Source organism: Vidua chalybeata, chromosome 11, assembly GCF_026979565.1.
Source record: "Vidua chalybeata isolate OUT-0048 chromosome 11, bVidCha1 merged haplotype, whole genome shotgun sequence".
In the NCBI taxonomy this organism is placed as follows: Eukaryota; Metazoa; Chordata; class Aves; order Passeriformes; family Viduidae; genus Vidua; species Vidua chalybeata.
The window spans coordinates 10,537,074-10,561,350 of NC_071540.1; the positions used below are offsets into that span (position 1 = coordinate 10,537,074).

The 24,277-nt window shown below is 33.9% G+C and overlaps 1 long non-coding RNA gene across 1 annotated transcript; it reads right to left on the reverse strand.

Annotated features, from left to right (window-relative positions):
- Positions 1 to 177: 177 nt before the first annotated feature.
- Positions 178 to 23,657, reverse strand: LOC128793801 (uncharacterized). Its single transcript, XR_008432885.1, has 5 exons — positions 23,557 to 23,657; positions 15,228 to 15,410; positions 11,327 to 11,390; positions 5,735 to 5,852; positions 178 to 2,382 (listed from the first exon to the last, which is right to left on the reverse strand). It is a non-coding gene; the product is annotated as an uncharacterized LOC128793801 (long non-coding RNA).
- Positions 23,658 to 24,277: the final 620 nt, after the last annotated feature.

The following is a 24,277-nucleotide window of genomic DNA, read 5'->3' on the forward strand; positions in this document are numbered from 1 at the left end:
CTGAGAGCAGTTAACACTATGTAACCAAATGTCAACTGGAATATTTTTCAGTAACTTACTGAAGAGATCTGTGTTTCATGAATATATGAACTCTGGGTTTCTAAGTTTCCAACTTCAGATGGTGAAGATTAAGTGTTAAGGGTGTTACTGTAAATGTTTAAGTGAGATGAACATCACTGATTTTCTAATTTTACCACATGGTTTATTTCAGAAGAAAACAAGCACCAGTTAACATAGTTCCCCTACAAGTCAGTAAACAGTCACACACAAAAACTCAATACAATTCACTTCTTTGTTTATGTGCAGGATATTTAGTTTGGTTTGCAAAGTATTAGAAGAATAATAAGAACCTCCTGACAGAATACCACAACTAAATTTCTAAAAAGCCACTCAGTTAATCTTAGTGTTGAATCTGGCTGTTTCAAATTATTGTAATGTATAATAACAGTCTTATTGACAATGTGGATGCACAGAGCCAAAAAAAGCTAGAAATAGTGGCCAAAATGATGAACTAAGTGCCAGCCCAAATGACAACAAACATATGGCCATTAACTGAAGAATGGAGGGGTTTAGGAATGCAGCTGTCTGTGGTCTCCTAAAGTTCCAGAGGAATGAAATGCTATGAGGATTGGCAAAGTCTGGATGAGAAGCCCTACAGAAGATGGTAAGTCCTAAAATGGAGTCAACCAGCAGACCACGCAGGAATTCAGAGATTACTGTGGTCAGAATATATTCATTCCATTGGCCTCATAATGTACATCAACAAATTAATATTGTATGGATGTCATTTCAAAGCCTACTGAAGACGAAGAGCCATTACTGAAGCCATTAGAGCACAGATGGTTCAAACTATATGCAGATATTCATACTTGCATTTCTGCATTATAGCAGGGTTTTTTTCTGTTGAACTGTAATGAATTGTCTCATAATCTATTCCATCTTCTTGCCATTAGCAGGCTTTGAATGTTCACAAATAGGAGCAAAGAACTCATTTTCCAGAGCTTTAATCACACAAAGAGGGAATGCCTAATTCTCTAAATGAAATGGTCTGTGATCACTGAAGCAGAGATTTAATATATCACGGCAAATTAGGTAGATTTTAATAAATTACTTATCTCTCTGAATACTTTACATATGCTTATGAAGAAACATAGCCTGTTTGCAAACAGTGGAAATCCACAGTCTATAAAATCCTTTGAAGAAAATGACAAATAAAAAAGTAAATTAAAAAATGAAATGTATTATATCCTCGTTCTCAAGAGACAATCCTTTTGCAGCATTGATTCACAGCTCCATTAAAAATATCAATTAAATCCTTCACTGAGATTGGTTAAAAGCTGTAAAATTAACTTTCCACACTAGACAGTAGTTATTCAGATACAACAATTTATTGTTTATGTTTGATGTAAGTTCTAAAAGTGACAAAACCCAAATGAAAACAGTTGCACATCCCTAAAGCCCAAAGTAGGTGAAGCAAAATCTGATACTCTATGGCTTCTTCTTCTGCTTTGACAGATGTTGGCTGCAAGTAAATCATCTACTGTACAGAAAATGATTGCACCTGCCCTCCCCCTACTTCAAATTATGGTAACCATAAACAGCTGATTATAATGTTAGTAGAAGGGTAAAAGTTATTTTAAAAAAGGGTGCAGTAATTTAATAAGTCCTGCAACTAGCCTAATTTTTAACATTTAATTGATAGGAACTGCATGCATCAAAGAAAACACATACTGAGATTTAATGTGCATAAAATGGATATTAGCATTTTAAAGAGGCAGATTAACACATTAATCCAAGTAATTTTCATATATTGCTTTTAATAAAATCTTCACAGTATAAAATTCTTAATGAGGCTAATCACAGGCATTCCATTTAACGGGGTGATTAGGGATAACATAAAAGTATTTTTAATCAGTTTTCTAAGGCTTATGGTTTTTTTATTAAAAATTAAAATTTTGACTTGCATTTTTATTACTGTTTTATGTAGGAAAAAATCTTAAAAATGCAAATAAAGCACGTCGTTCAATCATGTAGGTATTAATTATTTACAAGACGTTGTCCATTGTGGAGATATTCTTAGCCTTAGGGGGGAAATATAAAAACAAACAGACTGAAAAGTATACAAAACTTTACAACTACAAATCAAGCGTCCTTTTCATATAAATTATACATTAAATATACTGCAGGAATTACAAAGATCTCATCTTTGATGCACTATCAAGCATGTATTTACACTGGGAGAAGGTTCTTCTGTAGGCAAACTTCCTTTCATGCCTCGTAGTCATCTTTGCATTTCCTTCTCGACTGAGGGCAGAGTGTGGAGGGCTTCCACTGCTCCTTTGAGCTTCCCAATTACTGCACTGTCATCCTGTGAATCAAAAACTAGAAAGGAAACATTACAAAACAGCATTAACAATTTCATTTAAGGTTTCACTTTTGTTCTGATAATCCTCCTTAGCATTTGGACAGATTAAAAGGCTCCTAGTATATGTTAAAAAAAAAAAAAAAAGGAGAGGTAAATAAATAATAAAGAAAGCTTAGTTTTCAGGTACTCAGCCTACTGGAAACTGAGCACTCTAAGAACTAGAATGTACATCAATGAAAGTATCAGAGCTGGAATTAACTCTGAAATAAAGAAAACTATTTGTATAATAATTGCATACATAAATTAGTAATTTTTCACAATGAGTAATAAAGGTGTTCCAAGCTCTATTGAAAACATATATGCATAGTCAGAAATAATTTTAAGTAAAAAATATACCAATTAATGCATTTTTTGTACTACGTTTATGATGGGTCCAAGTCAGCCTGGACAATTATTCTTATTTAAATAGCAACTTGTTCTTTACAGTTTGTGCAATGCAAAATTATTTAAATTCCAAGCTACTGTAAAACAGTGAAGTATGAGCAAAGATGATAATTCCCCTAAACTAACTACCTTCATCTTTGTGTATGTGGGTTTTAAAGTAGTATTTAAAATTTCTATGTTACAGAAATTAGCTGACATGATTTAAAATTGCACTCTTTCACAATATCTGAGTAAGCCCAGAGGGCCAGAATCTGCTGCTGTGATTAAAACATGCTGCTAAGTCAAAAAAGAGGCTCTTTCACAGTCCTGCACAAAAAGCAAGGAGGCTGCCTAACATGACTCTAGAAGGAATTTGAATAAAAACAAATAATCTTGACAGCATATATTTTCAAAGCAAATTACACAGCTGACAAATAGCAAGGCTACGTATTTACTCTAATAATTAGAATAAGTACTCTGGGACATGCAATGATGCTCCATGTTGCAACTTCTAGGCTGCTGGGATAGCTCAAAAGAGGTTCAGAGAAGGGAACACACAGGATAAGCCTTCCATCGCTTACCCTGTATTATAGGACAGATTGGATGCTATTCTTAGAGATCCAAAGCATTTTGCATATTCTTGAACAAATCACTCAGTGAACTGTCAACTTCAGAGCAGACTTCAGAGGACAGTATTGTTTTTAATGTAAGAACAGCAGGATAACTATAATTAAAGATATCAGTACATTAACTCTATTTTATCAGTTTTCATAATGTCATATTATCTCTGAGACTTATTGTTAGATGTCTTGATTATACAGTCTCTTTTTCATCCATCCTCTTGCTTAGTCATGCACTTAGTTGCTTCAAATTTCATGGAGGCCACTTCCACACAAGCAGCAATGAAAGGAAAAAGATATGTAAAAGATCCATGCCTGCAGTCCTCAAACAGAGTGAATGAAGCTCATGGTATCTGAGAATGACTACATCTTCATGTGGTAGTGTCCTATGAATTTTTCTATGTCCAAGTTGTTTCCTTTTTCCTCAAACCAATATCCATCTCAGGGAAAATGTACACATTACTCAGGAATTCTATTTATCATGCCATTACATTTAATTGATGTCCAGATCTTGACAACAGATCCTTTTCCAATAAATTTGTCCAAGAAAATAACATGCCATGATCTGACATATATTAATGCAAAATTCATTTCAATTCTCTGAAATTTCTAAATTTTCAGAAAATATGTGTTGTTACATGTTATGGATTCAACAGAAAAACGTAACTGCATAGCATCTGCAGGGAAGGGCAGAAGTGTGGATAAGAAAAAGTATAAGAGTATTTTTAGCTATTACTATCACTTTAATAGATATAATACATATTCAGTAAAAATTAGTTCAAATGTCTTATGATTAGGGGAAGAAATGCTCCTCAATATTGAAGTAGCTGTCATTACATAATAATGATTAGCTTTTGACAGAACAATAACTAGTTACAAAACCAGTCCATCCTGTCATAATAATCTTCTCAGATGATTAGGATTTTTAAGAGTTTTCTGAGATGGTAAAAAATTATATCACTAATAAATCTTATCAAATAGGAACTATGACAATGGGAATTATGGACTTAAAATAAAGAACAAAAACAATCTTCCAGTGAGAGACTACAAAATACCTTTATAGAGGAGATGTGCTTTTGTATAACTACTTGGAGAAAAATTATCAGTGCAGCAAAACTTAAGTGTTCAGCCACATTAAGAAGTGCATTAAATCCGTGTATTATTTTTCCAGGGTGTGGAGATTTGATTCTTTGCATTTTCCTTATCGTGTTCCTAGAACTTTGAGTATTTATACTCTTCTTTGAGTATTTAGTTACTGCATGGATGCATATCATGCATGATAATGGAAATAGTAAAAAAGCCTATTTCTTTCCCTCAATACTCAGCTCCCCATAGCTCAAGGTCTGGTAATTACTCCCACAGCAGCAAAGTCACACTGGCCTGGCATTCCAGTAGGGCTAACTGGAATTCCTGCTCTGCAAAGGGTACCTTGTGTACACTGTGTCCAGGCTTGGAGCTGGTTCATGCACCCACAGAGGGACTGCTTTATCACAAAGATACTCTCAGCTCCTTCCTGGAGCTTGACCACAACAGGAAAGAGGATTGAAATAAAGAGGGAGGGGGAAAATGCACCATTGGTAACCATGACCCTGCTACCACAGGCAACAAGAAACTCTAAGCAAGGAGAATATTCTCCTTCCCTGCCTGCGAGAGGACTGAGTAACCTTCTCCAGTCTTCCAATGAGCACTACAAAAACACTCTCCAACAGCTGCCCAGGAAAGGGAAGATTCCATAGCTCCTACTCAGCTCACCTTGCTTTGGGAAGTCACAGTGAAGGGCTGGTCACAGGCTTTTCCAGAGGGGTGCTCAGGCTAAACTGCCCCCTAACCAAGCCCCAGTATTACACTCACACTGTCTCGGGTACAGTTTGGTGTGGAGGACACAAAAGTGGCACTACTCTGGGGGTTATACTGTAACTTTAAATAAGATACAGACATCAGCAATACAGAGTTACTGATATAAAGTTTAATAAATATATAGATAGATATATATTTATAGTCCTATTAAAATGAAGTATGTTGAACAAAATAGAGAATTGCAGGAAGCAGACATGTCCTTAAAATTCTTCGGTTTTATAAACTAATTACTACGAGCTGGGGATGCTGTTTGGGTTTTTTTTTTAAAACATATTTTAAGGAATGACAGTAATAGTTTCTGCAGACTTTTGGAAACAAATATGGAAGCCTTCAGTTAATATGAAAGAATTTCTTCTTGACACTATGTCAAACAATTACTTTCACAGTAAATCTTGCAGAGAAAAGTAGAAATTGAACAAATAATTTTTAAGCTACAAAAATTTACAAGAAAGTGGTCTCTAAAACTCACCACCAATGTCTTGTTCAATGGTATTTCTTTGCTTCTGGAATATCTTTTTCAAACAGATTCAGCAAAATCAATATCTTCACATTCAAGTTCTGCTCATCTTCTGGGATATCACTGAGCACTGTAAATTTTAATGTAAACACAAAAAGATTGCATTCAAAAAGGATTAAAAATCAACTTTAAAAATGGAAAAAAGGCAAAACTGAATTCTGTTTTTTATTCTTCGCTACATAAACAAAAACTGTTTATCAATTAAATTCAACACTTTTCCATGACAAGAATAGTCCAGGACCCTCTCTTTTAAATCTTCCCTTCTTCTTTAGTATTATTTAGCTGTACTAGAAGGACAGAGAAGTTTTACTCATAGATTCACAGGCTTACAGAGATGCTTCATTTTTGTACCCCTCCCATCACCCCATGGTACAATTCTTGTTTATTTGGCTATACAAACAACTACACAAAATATATGTTTTTCTTCTGTGAACTTAAATTACACCCATTGCCTCCAAGTATGGCTTTCCTTTCAAACATATAATTCCATTATTGTGTTGGAGCTGGCTTGAGTTAGTGGCTTGTGCTGGGGCCAAAAACACCGAGACTGACAAAATGACAGGAATTTAGAGCTAGCATTCGGTATGTCTTGGCAACATTGGTGAAACTGTGAATGTTTGTGAGCTTTACAACCTAAAAATGTTACAATAGGCATAATTTCAAATGGGTTAGTATCAAGTTATGTTACATCCAAGGCTACAGGAAAGGATATCTTACACAAAATATGAATATATGAATAAAGCTTTGGATAGCGTTACTCTCCTGCATTTCTCTCTGGGATCCCAGACTTTCTCTCTAGCTGATTTCCACATTTCTTTTCTGTAATACCAGGTATAGGTACACACTTCCTTGCAGGAATTCCAAATCTACTGAATAGGAAGAAATTTTAACATCCTGTTAAAAAGCACCATGTGAGAAGTTAATTGCTAGGCAGTGCAGGAAAAGATAGAGAACTAAATGAAACTTGTTTGTCAAAAGAAAAGTGAAAAAACAGTAAGTGCTTTAAGCCTAAAGCATGTTTTATTATGAAAGCCTGAATGATTATTTATTTTTGTTTTTAGAACAATACTTAAAGGCATTATCACCAGCAGGTAATTTAGAGCAACTGGACAGAAGCTCTTATATAGGCAAATTGATCCAGTTTTTTTTTGTATTCCAGGGATCAGACTTTTCAAGAAGCAAGTAGAAAACTTTGTGCATGAATTCAGTATATTAATGTGAAGCTTACACTCTACACATGCTCTATTCTGTAACATGGAGGCATAGATTTTGTTACTTTGGGGAACAATGAGTTTATAGAGTCTGTTCCTTGGAATAACAATCATTTCCCACCAAGAAATGATGCACCTGTCAGGATCAGCCTGGAAACCTCTTGCATAAAGCTGTTCACTCTTGTTTTCACAGCAGGGTGACTGTTAGAAGAATGGATTCCTCCATTCTTCGCATATGTCTCTCCTGACACTTGTCAGAAGAGCACAGACTCTACCTCCAGGTCCCAGCACTTCAGCTACAGTCTGGCATGAGGAATCAGGGAAGGTTCACTACACGGCTGAAATTTCTACACTCTTAAAATGCTGAAAGGCAGCAGTGGAAGAAAAAAAAAAAAACAAAACTGTGACACAGTTACAAAAAGTTAAATGGATGCCAGAAATGTGTCCTGTTAATTGATTTTAAGACTTGAACATGTAAGTAGATAATGATGGGGTTCAGATGCTGAAATGATAATTCTGTATCCTGTTTTTATTCCTAAGTTTTACAAATATTAGCAAGTATATCTTCCTAAAATTAATAAGGAATTTGAATCCCCATTATACCGAAGAAGAAACAAAACAAAAAGGCTACCCATGTCACACAATACAGGTATAAGAAAAGCAAATATTCTGACAAAATCTCCGTATTAATGACAGAGACAATGACTGTCTGAAAACATAAAGAAAATATGCTTGTCAAAAGAAAAGAACCATCTTTGTGGTTTGCAACAATTAGTAACCTAAAAAGGATTTCAAGCAGTCTTCCTAGTCTCCTACAACCTCATGCTTATGTATTTTATATTTTATATAATTCAATTTAACAGCATATTTTTCTTTATTTTTTTGATACTGATTATTTTTGCATTTTCTGCAACTAAAGCCATTAATTAAAATGTGGAACCAAAATCAACAGTTCTAATAAACTTCTAAAATGATTCCATATTAATAAATGAAATTGAAAGGAGAGAACAATCATTATTTTGAAATCTTATATGCATGAACAGTGAATCCCACTCCAAATAAATTTTAGACTGGATATTAAGAAAAAATTATTCACTGAAAGAGTTGTCAAGCCCTGGAACAGGCTGCTCAGGGAACTGGTGGAGCAACCATCCCTGGAGATATTTTAAAGTGCATTGCTGGGTTAACAGTTGAACTCGATGACCTGAAAGCTCTTTTGCAACCTAAATAGGACTCTAAAAAATATGTATTTTCCATATAAATTCCACGCCAACTAACATTTATTTGTAAGCATAAACTAAAAGGGCATAAAGCTGCAAAATGCATTATTTTCAGGGTCAAACTTGTTCAGTTTCAACGACAGACTTAGCCTATAGTTAGCCTATAGTTGCAAATTTGGCTTAGCAATAATTTTATATATTATAATAGTATATCTTTTTTAAGAGCTATTCATTAAAATGATTCTTCTTTTAGAAGACAAAAAACCCCCATATGATTTATCCATTTATGTTCTAATATGGATCCAATCATTATGAGTATCATTTCCAGCAACATTAATTGTGACAGGAAAAAAATAAATTAATACACTACTTAATAGACATAATACACTGCCTATGCTGCTATAATTTGGCCTAGCACAAACACCAATAAAGTGTCAGGCTAAACCATCTGCAGGCAATTTTCAATGATATTTATATCCTTGATAATTTGGTTTCCTGAGCTTTAAAGCATTAGTTTAGTTCAGTTCCTGTTTCAGCTGAAAAAGCTCTGATACTGGTTTGTAAGGCTTGTGATAGAAAACACGTGTTGAAGATATAACTAGGCCGGGTTTAAAATGCACAGAGTTGGAAAGTTTTGGTGTATGGCACAATCTTTCCATAAATTTTCTTTCTTGGTGGTCCTCTTGCTAGGATCAAGTAGGGAACTGGACTACTGATGAACTTCCTGTCTTCCTATTTAGTCAATGCAGAACTGAAATTTCACCACGGGCCAAACCAGACACATCAGACTGCAGAAAACAACCCACCTACAAACACAGAGGACAGTACCATGGCAGCAACATGTAGAAGATGAATGTTTCTGTTCAGAGAAAAAGCTCTCTGCTGTAATCTTGCCTAACTTTCACCTTAGGCTTGTAAAATAATTATTAAGAATATCCAAGTGTTTAGAGGAGAAATCGCAACACACCAACTAGCTATTTCCCTTGCTTAATTTACCACTTAGGGAAAAAAAAAGAAAAAAAAAAGAGTATTTTATTCTCAGTATCGTCAAATTTTAGTAGAATATTATCCACTTTCCTATTCTATATGGTAGAATTAGTCATCTGCTTGCTTATTAAGTGAAGTATTTTTTCATGTTTTTTTTTTAAATCTCCAAACCTAAGAATTGTTTTGGTATGATAATTCCATCCCAACAAGTAATCACTTCATGGTGTTCCATGTTCCATTCCAGTAAAACCTGTTTTCTGGCAAAGACAAGAAACTCATCTAGAAATGAAATGAAGAGAGATCACTCCTCCTTACTGTGGAGTGAATCAGTGATTTGTGAATAAATACATATTTAAAAGATTTACAAGTAACTCCAACACATCAAATACAATCAGCAGGTCTCTATTCTTCCACAAATCAAATGAATCTTTACATTAGTGATTATTCCATTTTAATGATTGACTTTCAAGAGAAAATGTAATCAAACAATGTCATTCATTCTGTACAAGTAATGTACACACTATCACAATCAAAAAATTGAATGAGAACAAATTTATTATTATTATGAAACTGGACAAGAATAATTTATATTCTTTCTCACATGTATTCACATAATAGCTGCCTATCTACCTATTTATTTCTGGAAATTCTAGGGCTAAGGAACACTTTCTGCAGCTCTTAGATTCTTAGTAGTATTCTGAATTCAGAAAGCAACAAATGTACTACACTACATTGGGCAGATATGTTCCATTAGTGATAGAATATCGGTGATAGATTCTCTCTTTTGCAGAACAAATTTGTTAAAAACCAACCAACCAACCAACCAACCAAACTCCCAAAGCAAACCCCAAACCACAGCACTAAACCAGCATTATGTGAGGTTGCAGTACTCCATGCCACATGAACTTACACTAGAAAGAAATAAGAGCAATGCCCCATCAGAATGCAGCTATCATTCCTAGGTGAAACAAATTTTTTTCTAGTTAGTTAGTTAGGTATTAACTCCTTAGTCCAACCTCCTCAAAAGAGACAAACCACAAGGTGAACCACAAGCATTATTTACTAAGATCTATAACAGAGTTTTCCAGCAGTAACATGTACCTGCCAGTGTGTAGATCTAGCTTTAGAGCACACCTGAGACCTCTTTCTGCACAATTATCTGCCTTAACCACATTTATCACTGCAAAGCAAATCAGAATTACTATTAGTATCAAACCTTTTTCAGCTTTTAGAAGAGCATGAGGAAAACAACAAAGAAAAATAAACATTTCTTTCTTTTTTTCTAAGGAAAAGCAACAATGCTAGAATCAAATTTGAAAGGTCATGTGATCTAATGGTGTGTCACTGGCAGGTTTATGTGCACACTGTCAAAAAAGATACAAGCAGCATCTAAGCATGCCACATAGCTGTCACTTTCTGTTAATGGCAATAGCACTCATGATTTTAAAAGCCAGTGGTCTTTATTGCTTTGTATTTGAAGTGATTTACTGCATTTTCTTCCACTGAGGAAGCCAGTGATAATGATAATGTATGGCAGAGTGCTTGTCCTTTTTGACAGCCTCAGTAATTTAATCCTCCTTTCCTGCCACAATATTTCAATAAGAGAAACCTCTAGACCAATGGACTGGAGAAAATCCACAGCCTGGGGAGTGTGAGTGAGCGCTCTGAAAGCTTTTCATTGTTTTAATTTAAAATACAAACACAAGGATCAGCTTTTAATTTTTGTACTATTAATATGACCTAGAGTGAAAGTTAGCCTTGGTTTGGAAAACATACTAGAAGAATGAGAAAGGAGGGTTTTAAGAAATTCTTTAAGAAGTTTTTGGGCATCCTATTATTAGAGAAAGTAGCTGCTTGCCTGCAAATGGTATCAGTCTGTAAATATCAGCAAACTACTGTGAAAGATTATAAAGACTGAAAAGGTGTTACAGGAATTTTTAAAAAAATTAAGAAATGAAACTGAAAAGGTTTTGCTAGGACAGAGCTAGAATGAATATAGGCCCCTAAGAATCAAACATAGCTCTTCAGAAGAGTTTTCATCTGTTTTTGAGGGGAGAAGATGGAGCTAGAAATTAGTCTGTCATTAAACTCCAACATTTTTAATATTCACTTTTTTTTCTACTTACTCTGCCACTGTAGTCACAACAATTCTTTTTGACTCTCCACCTCACAGTAAGGTTTCCTCTTCCCCTGTGCAGACAGAAATCTTTAACGTATCTCATACTGTCTTTTGCTACTCAAGATAAACTTATTTGTATAAACAAAGTATCAACTCTGCTATGGAGTGAGAGTATTGGAATACAACAATATGAGGACATAAGAAGGCCTAAATTCCTTGCAGAGGCATTTATTGAAGGACACATCTCTCTCAGTCCTAGGAACTCATTTCCCAGAGCTATTGATTTTTCAGTTTCCCCAAAGCAGTTCCCAGCTGGTCCATGGGCAGCAGAAGTGCTGTTAGGAATGGGTTACTAGCACAAACAGCCACTCCAGTGGCTGAGCTGCTAAGTCATTCAACCAAAGGAATCTGCAATTTGCCACCTTTTTCCTCTACTAACAGAAAGCAAAGCACTGGCATTCTGCCTTTGAATCCCTGGTTTCCACTCTCAGTTTTTTACTTTCTTAGGTTGTAAGAAGCTGGCTGTTATTGTCATCTGCTGTTCTTTTGGACATGTGGATGACTTTCCACATGTGCTGCTCTCATGGCCAAGTGCTCCTAAGGCCACCACAGGAAGTGATGGGGAGGCAGCAGGGAGACAGATGGACAGCCAGAGAACTTCAAAGGAAATGCCACATCAACAGATCCTTCCCTTTCCCATAAGCATCCCAAAAGGAATTTCCTAAGTTTACTAATACTGTACCTAATAGAATTTAAAATGCAAATTATTAACAAACCTAAAGGGTTCAAATTCATTTCACTCAATGGAAAAATTCAGACTAGTAAGTAATACATTCAGCACAACTTCATTCAAGTCTGGGGAAAATGATTAACCAGAGTGAAAATATATTTTTAGATCCTGATGAATAACATGTTTTCATAGCACCCCTTAGTACTGCCTGAACTTAAGCAGCATTAACATTGCTGCAAGGCATGGAACATCTCATATTTCTTTCTATCCAATTAATTGCAAAAATAATTCAAAATTAATTTGTGACAGTTTGCCTCTGAAATTATAATTTTAAAGTTAGTCTTAAAAAGTACTAAAAGCTGAAGATTACAATGACCTTGGAACCTTGTTAGAAATCTCTGCGATTTAAAATATTGCTGTTCTGCTATAGCTCAGTTTTTTCATAGGTCACATTCTAACACAACTGAACAACTATGTGATGGAGCAGATTTTCATCAAGTGAAGAAAAAATGCTCCACAGTCTTGAGCTTATTGTAGAAACGAATAAACACACAGAATTATGACAATGTTTCCTGATGCAAAGCCTTAACATTTGAGGAATCCACTTTTAGAATAGGGATCTTCAAAAGTTTATTTTTAATAAAAAGTACATCCCATCTTTCCCACACCTCTCCTCTCTAGTTCCACTTGTACTTCAAGTTGTTCAAATAGTCACATGTTCACCTGAGAAAAGTTTTTGAGAAAAGAAAGCTTCCCAATTAAATTTCATATAAAACCTTTGCCAGGTTTCATAAGTCTTTCTTCTATTTCTGCTGTCTGTTCTCTAGAACCACTGCATAACTTGGCAAGTTTCACTGTTCTTTGAATGTATGGGCCTGTAGTGTTTGGAAGCATTCTTGGATATTCTCATAACTCTTTTCAGTGGTACCAAACACAACAGCTGCTCTCAGTCACTATGGTCATCAGGAGGTACCACACAATGTCATGGGCAATCAAGACATTTGAACCATGATCCTAAACTGTCTAAATGTCCTGTCTAAACTTCCCTATCCAAGTTTCTATTCCAAGACTCTGGAAGAAAGAAAATGATCTTCTAACCATTCTCAGTGAAAAAGTCATAGTTGAAAAAAGCCAGTTAATGCCAAGTTACATGCTTGAACCACCTGTGAAACTCATGGGATCTTGTATGTCCAGATTACTGGAACTCTACTATATTGTTTTTCAACAAGCTTGTGTTAATTTTCTCTATCTCACATGCCAAACAATGACAGTGAAGAATGTGCAAAAGGTATGGGAAAAACTTCAAATGTTTTCAAAGCAATAAATCTCATGAAGCCTTCTGTAACAGTTGTTTTTAAAACAGTCGATCTGTTCCAGTTATAGATAATATAAAATGCTTTCTTTATTATAAGAATTAATGATTTTTTAAGATTACTTATGGACTTACTCCGATTTTCTCCATGCAAAAGTCTAAAAGACTATTAGTTTCCTTCTAAGCTCAAAGTAAATTTCTTTCTACCCATGCAAATCTCATTTTTATTAAAGAAAATATTCAATTAACCTCAAATATTCAGCATACTCAAATCTAATTAGACATGAATAAGAGATGCAGCAAAGCTATAGTAAACACACATGCAGATTTCATTACTATTATCTTACTGGCTTCTCAACTGGTATTATCAAAAAGCAGACTCATTAGGTTTTTTCCCCCTATATACAAAGCTAATCTTGAGTAGAAATTAGACACCCAATTATCTAAGCAAACCTCTACAAATAACAACCACATTAGCGTAATGCTGCAGAATACAGTCCTGAAGCAATTAAGACCAAAGCCCACCTTTTAATATTGATTTGTTGGGATATTTTGAAGTTCAAACAGTTTTATAATCCATACCAAAGCAGTAAATAGAAAAATCCAAGTTGCACAGCCAAGTTATGATTAACAGAAATAATAAAATACAGCACTACTACATTGGAAACTCTTATGAACTATAGTCTCTCCAAAGCATGATGCTATTTGCAAATATCACAGCTTGAAATGTATTGGAAGTTTCATAATTACCTTAAAACTCTGAAATTTTATTCTGTTTTCATCGTATCTTTCCTGCATTTTTAGTTAAACTTTGCAGAGTAAATACCTAAAATACAACTATGCTTAGACCATAACTAGTATACCCAGGAATCAGAACATTGTGTAAGACTTTTATAACTTCTGAATGTTTGTTATATTCAAAGCAATGAGAATTCAAAAAGCAAGAGAAATGAAAAGCCTTAAGAAGCTTTTATTGGGTTATGGTATTATTTCAACAGGTTTTGAAAAAGATATTCCATTTATGTCTGCCTAACTAGAACATCTGGAGAAGTGCCTACAGAAGCTAACAAGATGAAATTGTCCAGCTCATAAAAAGAGTTCTCCTTTATGCAATGTCTTATTTAGCACATGATGCCAGAATTCCTGTTTATCTGAATGCAAGGAAGCCTCAGTAAATTCAGGACTTTGCAGAACTGTTTTCTTAGTGGGTTTCTTTTTCTTTCCCAAAGCCTTTCAAAGATCAATGTCCTTGGAGTCACAATGGTGGATTGAGACTGACTGCTTTCAGATGTTAATTTATTAGAGTCTAGCATATGCAACATGCAGGATTCAGTATTCTGAAGTAAATAGCAATTTGTTAGTATTAAATACAGTTGAGTAATTTCCCATTAAAAAAAATTCTTATTAAAGGTACACTGAGTATTCACAAGTGATGATCAAGTCCATGACATATTTTCTCTAAATGTATTTCAGTTGTACATGGTTGGACAGAATGTTTTCCTTTTGCTGTATCATGTACCAATAGGAGAAAAATTAGTTCATTGTGCTCTTTCGAAAAAAAAATAAATTAGTTATGTAAAGCCTAATTTTAAAATGTATGCACTACCAGCATCTTTAAATATATTGCAGCTTCCATTTCTTACACAAGCCTACTTTTGTATTTTAGTTTATACTTAATAATTGCATCCTGATCTCAGTTCTTAAAAACCATCATTACTATTTCCCAAAAGAGCTGGAAGAATGACAAATACAACAGTACAGAAATAAATGTATATCTAATATATAGGAAATAGGCTTTGTTGCAGGCATTTTCATAAGACAGTTTTAGGGAAGGAACACATCTGCTCAGGGATAGGTGCCACTCACCAGTTCTATATTTACAGTCACTCCTCTGACCACCTGTTGGGTTTGGAAGTGACAGTGCAGTGTCCTCTGCAGGGAAATTGTTTCATCTGCATTCTACACTCAGCTGCTGTATTGCTTCATCTGATGTAATTCATGACTTCGTAAAACCAAGTGATGCAATTTTAAACCACATTTTTCAACTTCCTATTAAAAAAAAAAAAAAAAAAAAAAACCACAAACCAAAACAATTATTTTGTATTTCTCGAATTGTAAGCACAAACCAAACATACGTGTGAACCATTGGGTAGTTTGTAGAACTAACACTGATGGATTGATTTGACATAGACACAGGAAGAATCTAAACCCCATAGTTTGCAGCAGATACTGATTGACATCTGATGCTTAAAATATTTTTGCAATAGTCATAGTCTACTGGAGAAGATTAGGTTAAGATTATCTTTAGGTACTTATGCTATCTGAACCACTAATTTCAGTTGCCATTATTTTTTAGCTACACAGCAAAGTGATCCTGTAACTGCTAGAAACAGTTTCAGTAATATTAGGTACCAAAGTTTTTCAAAGGGAAGAGAATTGCTAGTGCCTACTGCAGACTAGACCCCATTCAATAAAAATCCACCAAGTCACAAAGTTGTTAGGCATAAAAAATACAATTGCATTTATATGGAATTCAAGTTAATATACTGAACTTTACTAGTTAAATCAAACATACCTTTAAGAGTTCAAATTAGTAATATCACAAAATTAAACACAATTGTGCTTCATCAGACCTTTTCTTATTCTCTTTTAAGTAAAATTACATTTTTCTTTTCCATGTAAAATTGTCTCACACTACTCAGCAAGGTCTATGGTATTGTGTACAGACATATTGTAATAATTTTTAACTATTTAAGTGTGAATGTCAGACTCAACAGAAAGTCACAAGTACTTCCCTAGGTAATTTGAAGAAAAAAAAAAAAAAAACACTCTGGTTTCCAAAGTGGAGTATGTAGGTAAGCATTCAAAGACAACTTTCTTCAAAGAGCAAACACAACATGTTGGAGTACAGAAATGTCAAAAAATTTTCTTTTTATTTCTTTCATTTCTTTCAAGTTCATATCTTTATTAAAAATATTTCCCCTATGTGGAAATATTTTGACAATTTTTGATTTTAAACTTAAATCACTTGAAGTATTAATCAGATGCAGAAGTCTGGCTTTCTAGATTCAGTGTTCAAACTGCAAGTCAATACTCTAATTTATTATGGAGATAGCTTACATTTCCCCAAGCAAATTATATGATTAATCAAACTGAAAAGAAGGTGTATCCTATTGTAAAAATATCCATCATATAGAACAATTTCCATTGCTGTCAAGTCTTTTCAATATTTGATGAAGTAATTTTACCCCCCTCCTTTCAAAAGACATTTCCTTTTATTATGTATCCTAAGACACTTTAACTAAAAACCCAAATCTGAATATTTCAATAAGGTTGTTTTATTATTCAGTAGATTCATGGAAATTTTACTAGGATGACAGAAAAAATTCCACACCATTCTGTCTCCACTAATACAGGTACATGGCTTCAGCTGGCAATATTACTGGGATTAGCATAGAATGATGAAATATTTAAAAGGAATTTTTTTTTCTAAAATCTAATAAATCAAATGACTGCCAAATGTCATTAAAGTGATGGTCTCTGACTTGAATATGCTTTTCATATTCAAATTTGAAAAGAAAGAGATGAAAGCCTGGAAAGGTTACTCAGTTTCAACTAATAACCTCAAGCACTCTACATTCACATGCATAAAAAATGAAATTGGCTCTATTGTCTAATTTTACTTCAGAAACAACTCTTTTCTTCTTGCTCTGAACAGATGTATTAGCATCTGTATTTAAAGGGATATGCTGAGTGGTTTTGTTCACCCCAAAGTATTTAGCAGCTGTGTCAGACTAGTTTGTACACAGAGAGTAGCTTATGAATCAAGTCTAAATACAATATCCTGTATTATAAAGTGTTCCTTTTACATATCTTAAAATTTGTTTGACATATTTAACACTTGTAATTGCATACAGTAGGCAAAGAATATTACACTTTTTCAAGGCTAGTGGGGTAAATTCAGGTATTCTGCTTTCTTGCTTAAACCAAAGCAAATGACTGAGCCATACTATTAGAAAATTATAAGAAAAAATAACAAATTATTTTGGAGCTTAACAGTCAAGACTATTTTGAGTCCCGGTTTTATTGATATTAGATGTGAATACAACATATACAAAGCAGAACATAAGCTGATTAAAAAAGATATTTATGAATAAAAAATATAGAACTGCTTAAGAACAGCATTAGCTCACATCATATTTCATCATTAATACAAAACCAGTCACATTATGTAGCCATGCTGAAAATATATGTAGCATCCAATATATGATATGAATCATTTTTAAACAACCATTTATATTTCTATGATGCAGAGTGAAATATGTTATTTAAATCTATTCCTAAGGTGTTTTTTTAAGCCTTTTCAAGTCAAAAATGGACAGTTTGTCAACTACTGCCCACAAATAATTCTATTTAATGGGAATAAAATTAGTCTTTACATTTAGTATTTAAAACAAAATATAATACAAAATTTCACCTAACACAGAAAATGGGCAGATATTGAAGAATATTAAACGCTTTCAAAAACATCTCAGAGAAACTGGTTCAGTGCTTTCATTTCAGGTGAGGAAAACAAAACATAGTTAATACACTTAATCCATGTCAAAAATGGTTTCTCTACCATATAATACTGACTCTTTGTAATTAATGCTGCCCAAAGATTTGGAAGAATCACTCAACTCCTTCAAAAAGCTTTAGGATTAGGGTAAGTACCAGGTGCATTGGACATTTCATCCAAATTTGAAATCTCAAATTTTCTCACATTTCTGATTTCTGAGATTAAAACCCCTTGGTTTAATTCTGTAATTAGTCTTGAGTGCCATCTTCAAGCAGCTGTATATTCTGTATTTTGATTTCCTTTTTGGTTACAATAAAAGGCTAACACTTTGATATGAAAAATAGAATTCCAACTGTCTCAAATGCTCAACAACAGTATCCCAAAGAAGTGCTTTAAAAAATAAGTTTGTGCTTTCTGCACAGAACAGCTCAGCTGAAAATACCTTTCTTATAGGACCAATGTTCCTATTTTTTATATCCACAGTTTTAACTAATATATTGCCTTGAAAAACTCAAAATAAAGGGAACTTCTAAACTGTAAGATCAGCTTGAATCCTGTATCTACCAATCCTCAAAAAATGCATGTTTTACTTGACATTCTATATATTTATTTCCAGAGTCCACTTATTCACTTCTATTTCAAGCAAAGAGCATGTAAGATAAACTATAAGCTATTCTCCAATAATCACAAGTAATCATCCATTTGCTATCAATATTTCAATCACTATGAATATTAATTAACAAATGAATGAGAATCCTCTTCCTCTGTCAAGTGCTGAATTCCTGTGATCATCTTATTAAAAATGTCAGAACAGAGCCAGAAAGAATGCTATTACAGGAACATCAATGTACTTCAAGTGTACAGACACAAACATTACTCATTAAGTAATTATGATTAACAGGGCAACACAGAATCATATACACATAAAAATACATATTGCAATAAAATCATTCTAATGCTGTAAGCAGTGACTTTTCATGTGAGGAATAACATCTTTTGTTTTTACCTTTTCCCCACACTGGTGTAGATGTGAGAACAGGAAGAGGAATACAGAAACACTCCCTGTTCCTTCTCCACATGGATGGGACTTTAATTAATAAAGTGCATGCACCTTAGACTCTCCCTAAGACTTGGGGCAGAGATCTCTCCCTGTTGAATAGCTCTTGTGGAGCTGGATCCCAGCTGAAGGGGGAAAGGCACATACAATCTTCTCCCAGCATCACTGTTTTGCCACATGCCAGGAGAAGAATGTAATGACCCAAGATCAGCACCACGACAAGCTTTGCTGCAACCCCTTCAGCTCTTGTTAGAATTAATACACTGAACAAAAAGATCTATCTGTGACAACGAAGGGAACTCTGGTTGCTGCCTTTCTATCTAGTGCAGAGTCCAAATTCATCATTTTTCAGACCAGCATAAATTTATATTTAAGATCTTCAAAGGCATTAATTACTTGCTACAGCTTGAGCCAATTCAATGATTAGGTACTGACTCTCTGTGTAAATCTGTAATATACCAGCCATGCACTCCTTTTCTTTCCAAAATGACAATTTCTAATTAGGTATAGAGCACCAAACATTTTAGAAAATAGAAGGTTCTTGAGGGAAACGTGCTTTCCCACCACAAGCATGACAACTACATATCTGATCATGAAGTCACATTTGCACTTTGTTCATAATAGAACTTTTAATTACTTGCATAGTGCTTGCTTTCTCTTCAGCTCACCTCACACTCTTTCTGAAGAAAAAACATAAAATTGTTCAATGTTTCTTCTCAAGTGGAATTGGTTTTAAAGATTTAGTTTTGCACCTTACCCATGACACTGCCTCAATTAACAGATTTTAAAGATAAACTGTTTCTAGGGATGAATAAATACACAAATATAAATGTATCTGAGCCTGTTTGATTGGTGACATACAAACTTGCATAAATCTGAATTTTAGTTTCTCCCCAAGAAGTTGGGAAAACTTCATAAGCAATATTGTTACTGTCCTGAATGAAGGTACACCTACTCCTGCAGACTGTCTCAAAGAGAAAACTTCACTTTTTTAATGTTTAATCACTCATCTTTTACTGATCCATCAGAAAAATAAAAACCAAACACCAACTCTATCAAATCTCAAAGCCAGTTTGCTACACAGGTACCAACCAGTCACATAATTAAGAAATTCAAAGATTGTGTAGACTTACAACTACCTTCCATTTCAAAGAGGAGCATAATTCTTAAGTTAAAAAAGCATGAAAGGCAGAAAATTCCTTGAGGAAAAGATATCTGTACATTTTTGGTACACTGATGTTACAAAAATAAGATGAAATAAGTAGCAGTATTATGGAAAAATCTAGTCCAAGACAAATATAATAGGATTTCTGCCTTTGTATATACAGCTATGAATGTATTTTTCTACATGTAGATCACAGACTTCTGTCTTGATTTAAAAAATAAATTAAATGTCAAAAATCTATATTTGAAAGTTAATCCATTTTGGAAAAAATTATCTCTAAGTATGGGAAGAAAGCAGAATTGTCAGTATAGCATCTTCATTTGCTAGGAGTGCATCTGTAGTGAAAAACTGCATCAAATTGCACATTTTTAATGTGGCTGGGTTTCTCATTAAAGTTTCAATACTTAGTATTTGATACAGTGTCCTCTCCTGGTCATTACAGAATTGTGTGAGAACAATACAGACCTTCAAAGATGAATAGAACTTGATCCTTATAATATGTATAATGTGAAAAAATGATGCTTGGTGATATTTATCACAACTAATCAAACTAAAACTCTGTTTCAAATCCCATCTTTTGCTTTTTAGACCTCCAGTTAGAACAATATATTCTACTTGCAAAGTCACCATAACTTACTCCTACGTCCATAAGATCTGATAAATAGTCTCTCCAGTAAGCAACTGAGGAGCATTTGTATTCATAACCTCAAAAAAAAAGTTACCAGCTAGTTTAAGAGTGACTCCTGCTGATGCTTTTCCAGTGGGGTTACACATTCAGCCTTAAATCTGGCCTTCATTTCATATTCTGACTGATAAATTTTATTCGTTACCTAAAAAATAATGGGCAATGACTTAAGATTCTGTAGCTTTCGATCATTTTAAAAGCTGCTGTTTGGTGTTTTTTCGTATTATTTCTCCCTCTTCTTTCATTTCATCTATCACAAAGAATGACTTGCAGTACATGCTTTCAATTACAACTTCAAAGTGTATTTGAGAAGGGGTAGATAGAAGTTTTAAGTCCATCATTTCAGCAGTGTCTACTCAAACTTCTGTCATCTCACACTTTATCAGTTGCAAAACACAGCTTAGGTATTTCCTGGATACTTTAAACTTTCTTTTACTTTAGGTTCTGGATTATAGTGACCCCCCCAGCAAACAACCACCTCAAAGATGGAGAATGGCAAATGGCTCTTTTTAATCTTAGACCAATCAGTAGTCTTTGAAAGTACTGACTACAAAGTTTAACGAGTTACTGCTATCATATTCTGATAAGATGGTTCTGTTTCATAGATTTTATTTCTTGTTTTATTAAATATGCTGGTGCAGCACTTTTACTTCCCCAATTTCTTACAGAAGAAAGACACAAAGCAACAGAGGTTAGTTCCATACAGGAGTAGGAGAATACAAAGGATTAGTATTTCTGGCACGGTAGCATGCAGCCTACTCAGTAACACAGGGTAATACTATAACCCTGAAATTTAATTCTCTAAATTCAGATTAGGTAGTCACAAAACAAGCCAAGTTGAGAAAAAAACACTGAACACTCAAAAATCTCCCTGAAGTACACCAAACACATTCAAGGCCTGCAGAAAAGAAGTGTAAAGAGGAATCATATCAGCCAAAATTCAAAACTGCAAGATAATATCCAAATAATTTCCTTTTTTTTTCATGAATACAGCTGGCACATACGTGGAAATACACTGTTCAAGTAATTGTACCAAAAAAAGTCATAATAAAAGGAATAGTTTTTATTGCTTTGCTATACATAAACTTGAAGCTTTACAATTTCTCACCTTAGCCCTTCACCAGGAGAACCATGAGCACTTGGTATTGGTTTTTTTTTGCTGTTTAAGAAAGATTTTCATGTCAAAATTAGTTACAACTTGAGATCTTAACTTACAGGTACAGGTAATGTCTACTGTTAGTAAACTGCTATTAGAGCAAGAGAATGCACTTATGGTATCTGCAAGAAAGAAAGAGAGAAAAATCCAGAACCACTACCAAATAAATTGGGGTTGCCAGTAATTGTCTCATGGCACATTTTAAGACAACTTGGAAGGTGACAGCAGTAAATTTTATTGTGAAAACTGAATGCTATATAATTTTCTGTAAGGATTTTGTGTAGACATGGGAGTGCAAAGGAGGAGGGGATGGGAAGAGAAAAGAATTTTTAAATTTATTTTCTTTAATATAAAGACCATGCCAAAGAAAATGCAAATTCCCAGTTTTGATGTCTATTTTGAGGATCTGAAACAAGGCTTTTAATCAATGTATTATACATCAAATTGATAATGTTAACTTCTGATTATTCAAATGTATGAAATATTCATAGAGAACTGTCCAAACTTTTACATTTCTCAGACTTCTTTTCTCTATTAATTATCATGCCTGGAAGCTTTTTAGTAAAAGCAGCAGCCATCAGCCTGACTGAACCTGACAAGCTAGCAAGGCCCAATTACACTGGCACTCTGTGGCACTTTGATGTACTGGAAACGAAAAGAGATAGGGGCAAATTGTATAGCACATTATGTTAATGACTTGATTTAATCCAGCCACTAAACTTTATGTAGCCTGTTAAAAAAGATGCTAACACTAATTATGCCACTTTGGAAAGGAAAGAAGGGGACAAGCATTTCATACCGACAAAGTGAAGCTCATAAATGTTGTAAATGAAATGAAACAAAATGAAGTAATCTATGATTAATCATACATCATAGACAAGAAGAAAAGAGAAAGAAGCAAGTGGTACAGTTAAGTACTGGAAAATCTGTTAGATACCCTTTGTGATCAACATATCTAAGAAATAACCATGAACTGTCTAATTTGCAACATGCAAAAAAACCTCAGTATGATCTTAAATGGCTTAAACAGTTTGGCATACAACTCAGATTTAGGGGATAATTAGCATAACGATCTCCAAAAATCGCAAGTTTTATTTACAGTGTTTGATTACCAGCAGGATATTTATCTCAAAAGATAAAAGGCAGTGATTTTTCATCTTAAAAAAATACAAATTCAGTAACAATTTTGACATGCTGTATTCTTTAATTAACCCAAGAATGCATGTTTTTAAAATCCATTCTGTATCAAATACACTTGCTCTCTTAATAGTTCAGAGGTTTTACTGTTTTTTCTACTCTTCATGAACATGCACTTTTGTTACCACAAAAACAGATCAATGGAGAAAGGTAGAAATTGATGAATTGATGAACCTGAAATGAATCTAAACACAAAGTTCTTGCAGAGGTGCTCTTAAATAATTGTGATAAAATAAAATACATGACCAGAAAATTACAGAACAAATGTATTATATTTTGACTTAATAGAGATGAGTAGCACTGATTTTAGTTCTCAAAATTACAGGTGACAATTTTTTTAACATTATACATCTAAACAACGCCATCTTCGAAAGTACCTTCTGCATCTTTCTGAAGAAACCTCTTCTACATCTTAAAAAAAGAACAGCTATATTTCTCATACAAAGAATTGCTTCTTGTTGCTAGTTGCTTTGTAGGATGTTTCACAGCCTTGAAAAGAGCATCTAAAAAAAAAATCAAGCTACCTCTAGGATATCACACTGCAGAACATTAAAAACCGTGAAGTCTGATAGGATCTAACAGTACAGCCCTGGTCCTTTAAAAGAAGTCTAAGATCAGAGAAGTATTAACTGTTAGAAGTACTGTCATCAATTTTACATACTAGTTTTATATTTTTTAACATTGTTCAGTCAAGGTTAGATCAAAAAGTATGAAATATTCTTGGTTTGTTTGTTTTTTTCAGAACTATCCTACTGAAATACTGTTCAAGGAAAATTTTCCAAATTTATATTAATGCCATCTTATTTTTTATATATGTCTTTGTGGTAATTAATTGCTGGTTTTAAGAATAAGTCAAGAGACTATGATTAGTGCACTTGCCCACAAGTAATAACAGAACAAGAAGTACACTGAAGTGATTTGATACTGTACATATATAACTTTACTGAAAACTGATGTTAGATACAGCAAAACTACTCTTAGACAGCATTAAGTTTAAAATATTTTTTAAACCTACTTTTTAGGTTTTTTAAAGACTTTTTTAAGGTCTGGCCAAATAATTGCCATAAGCAATGACTCAGCTGTTTAATATTACTGGAT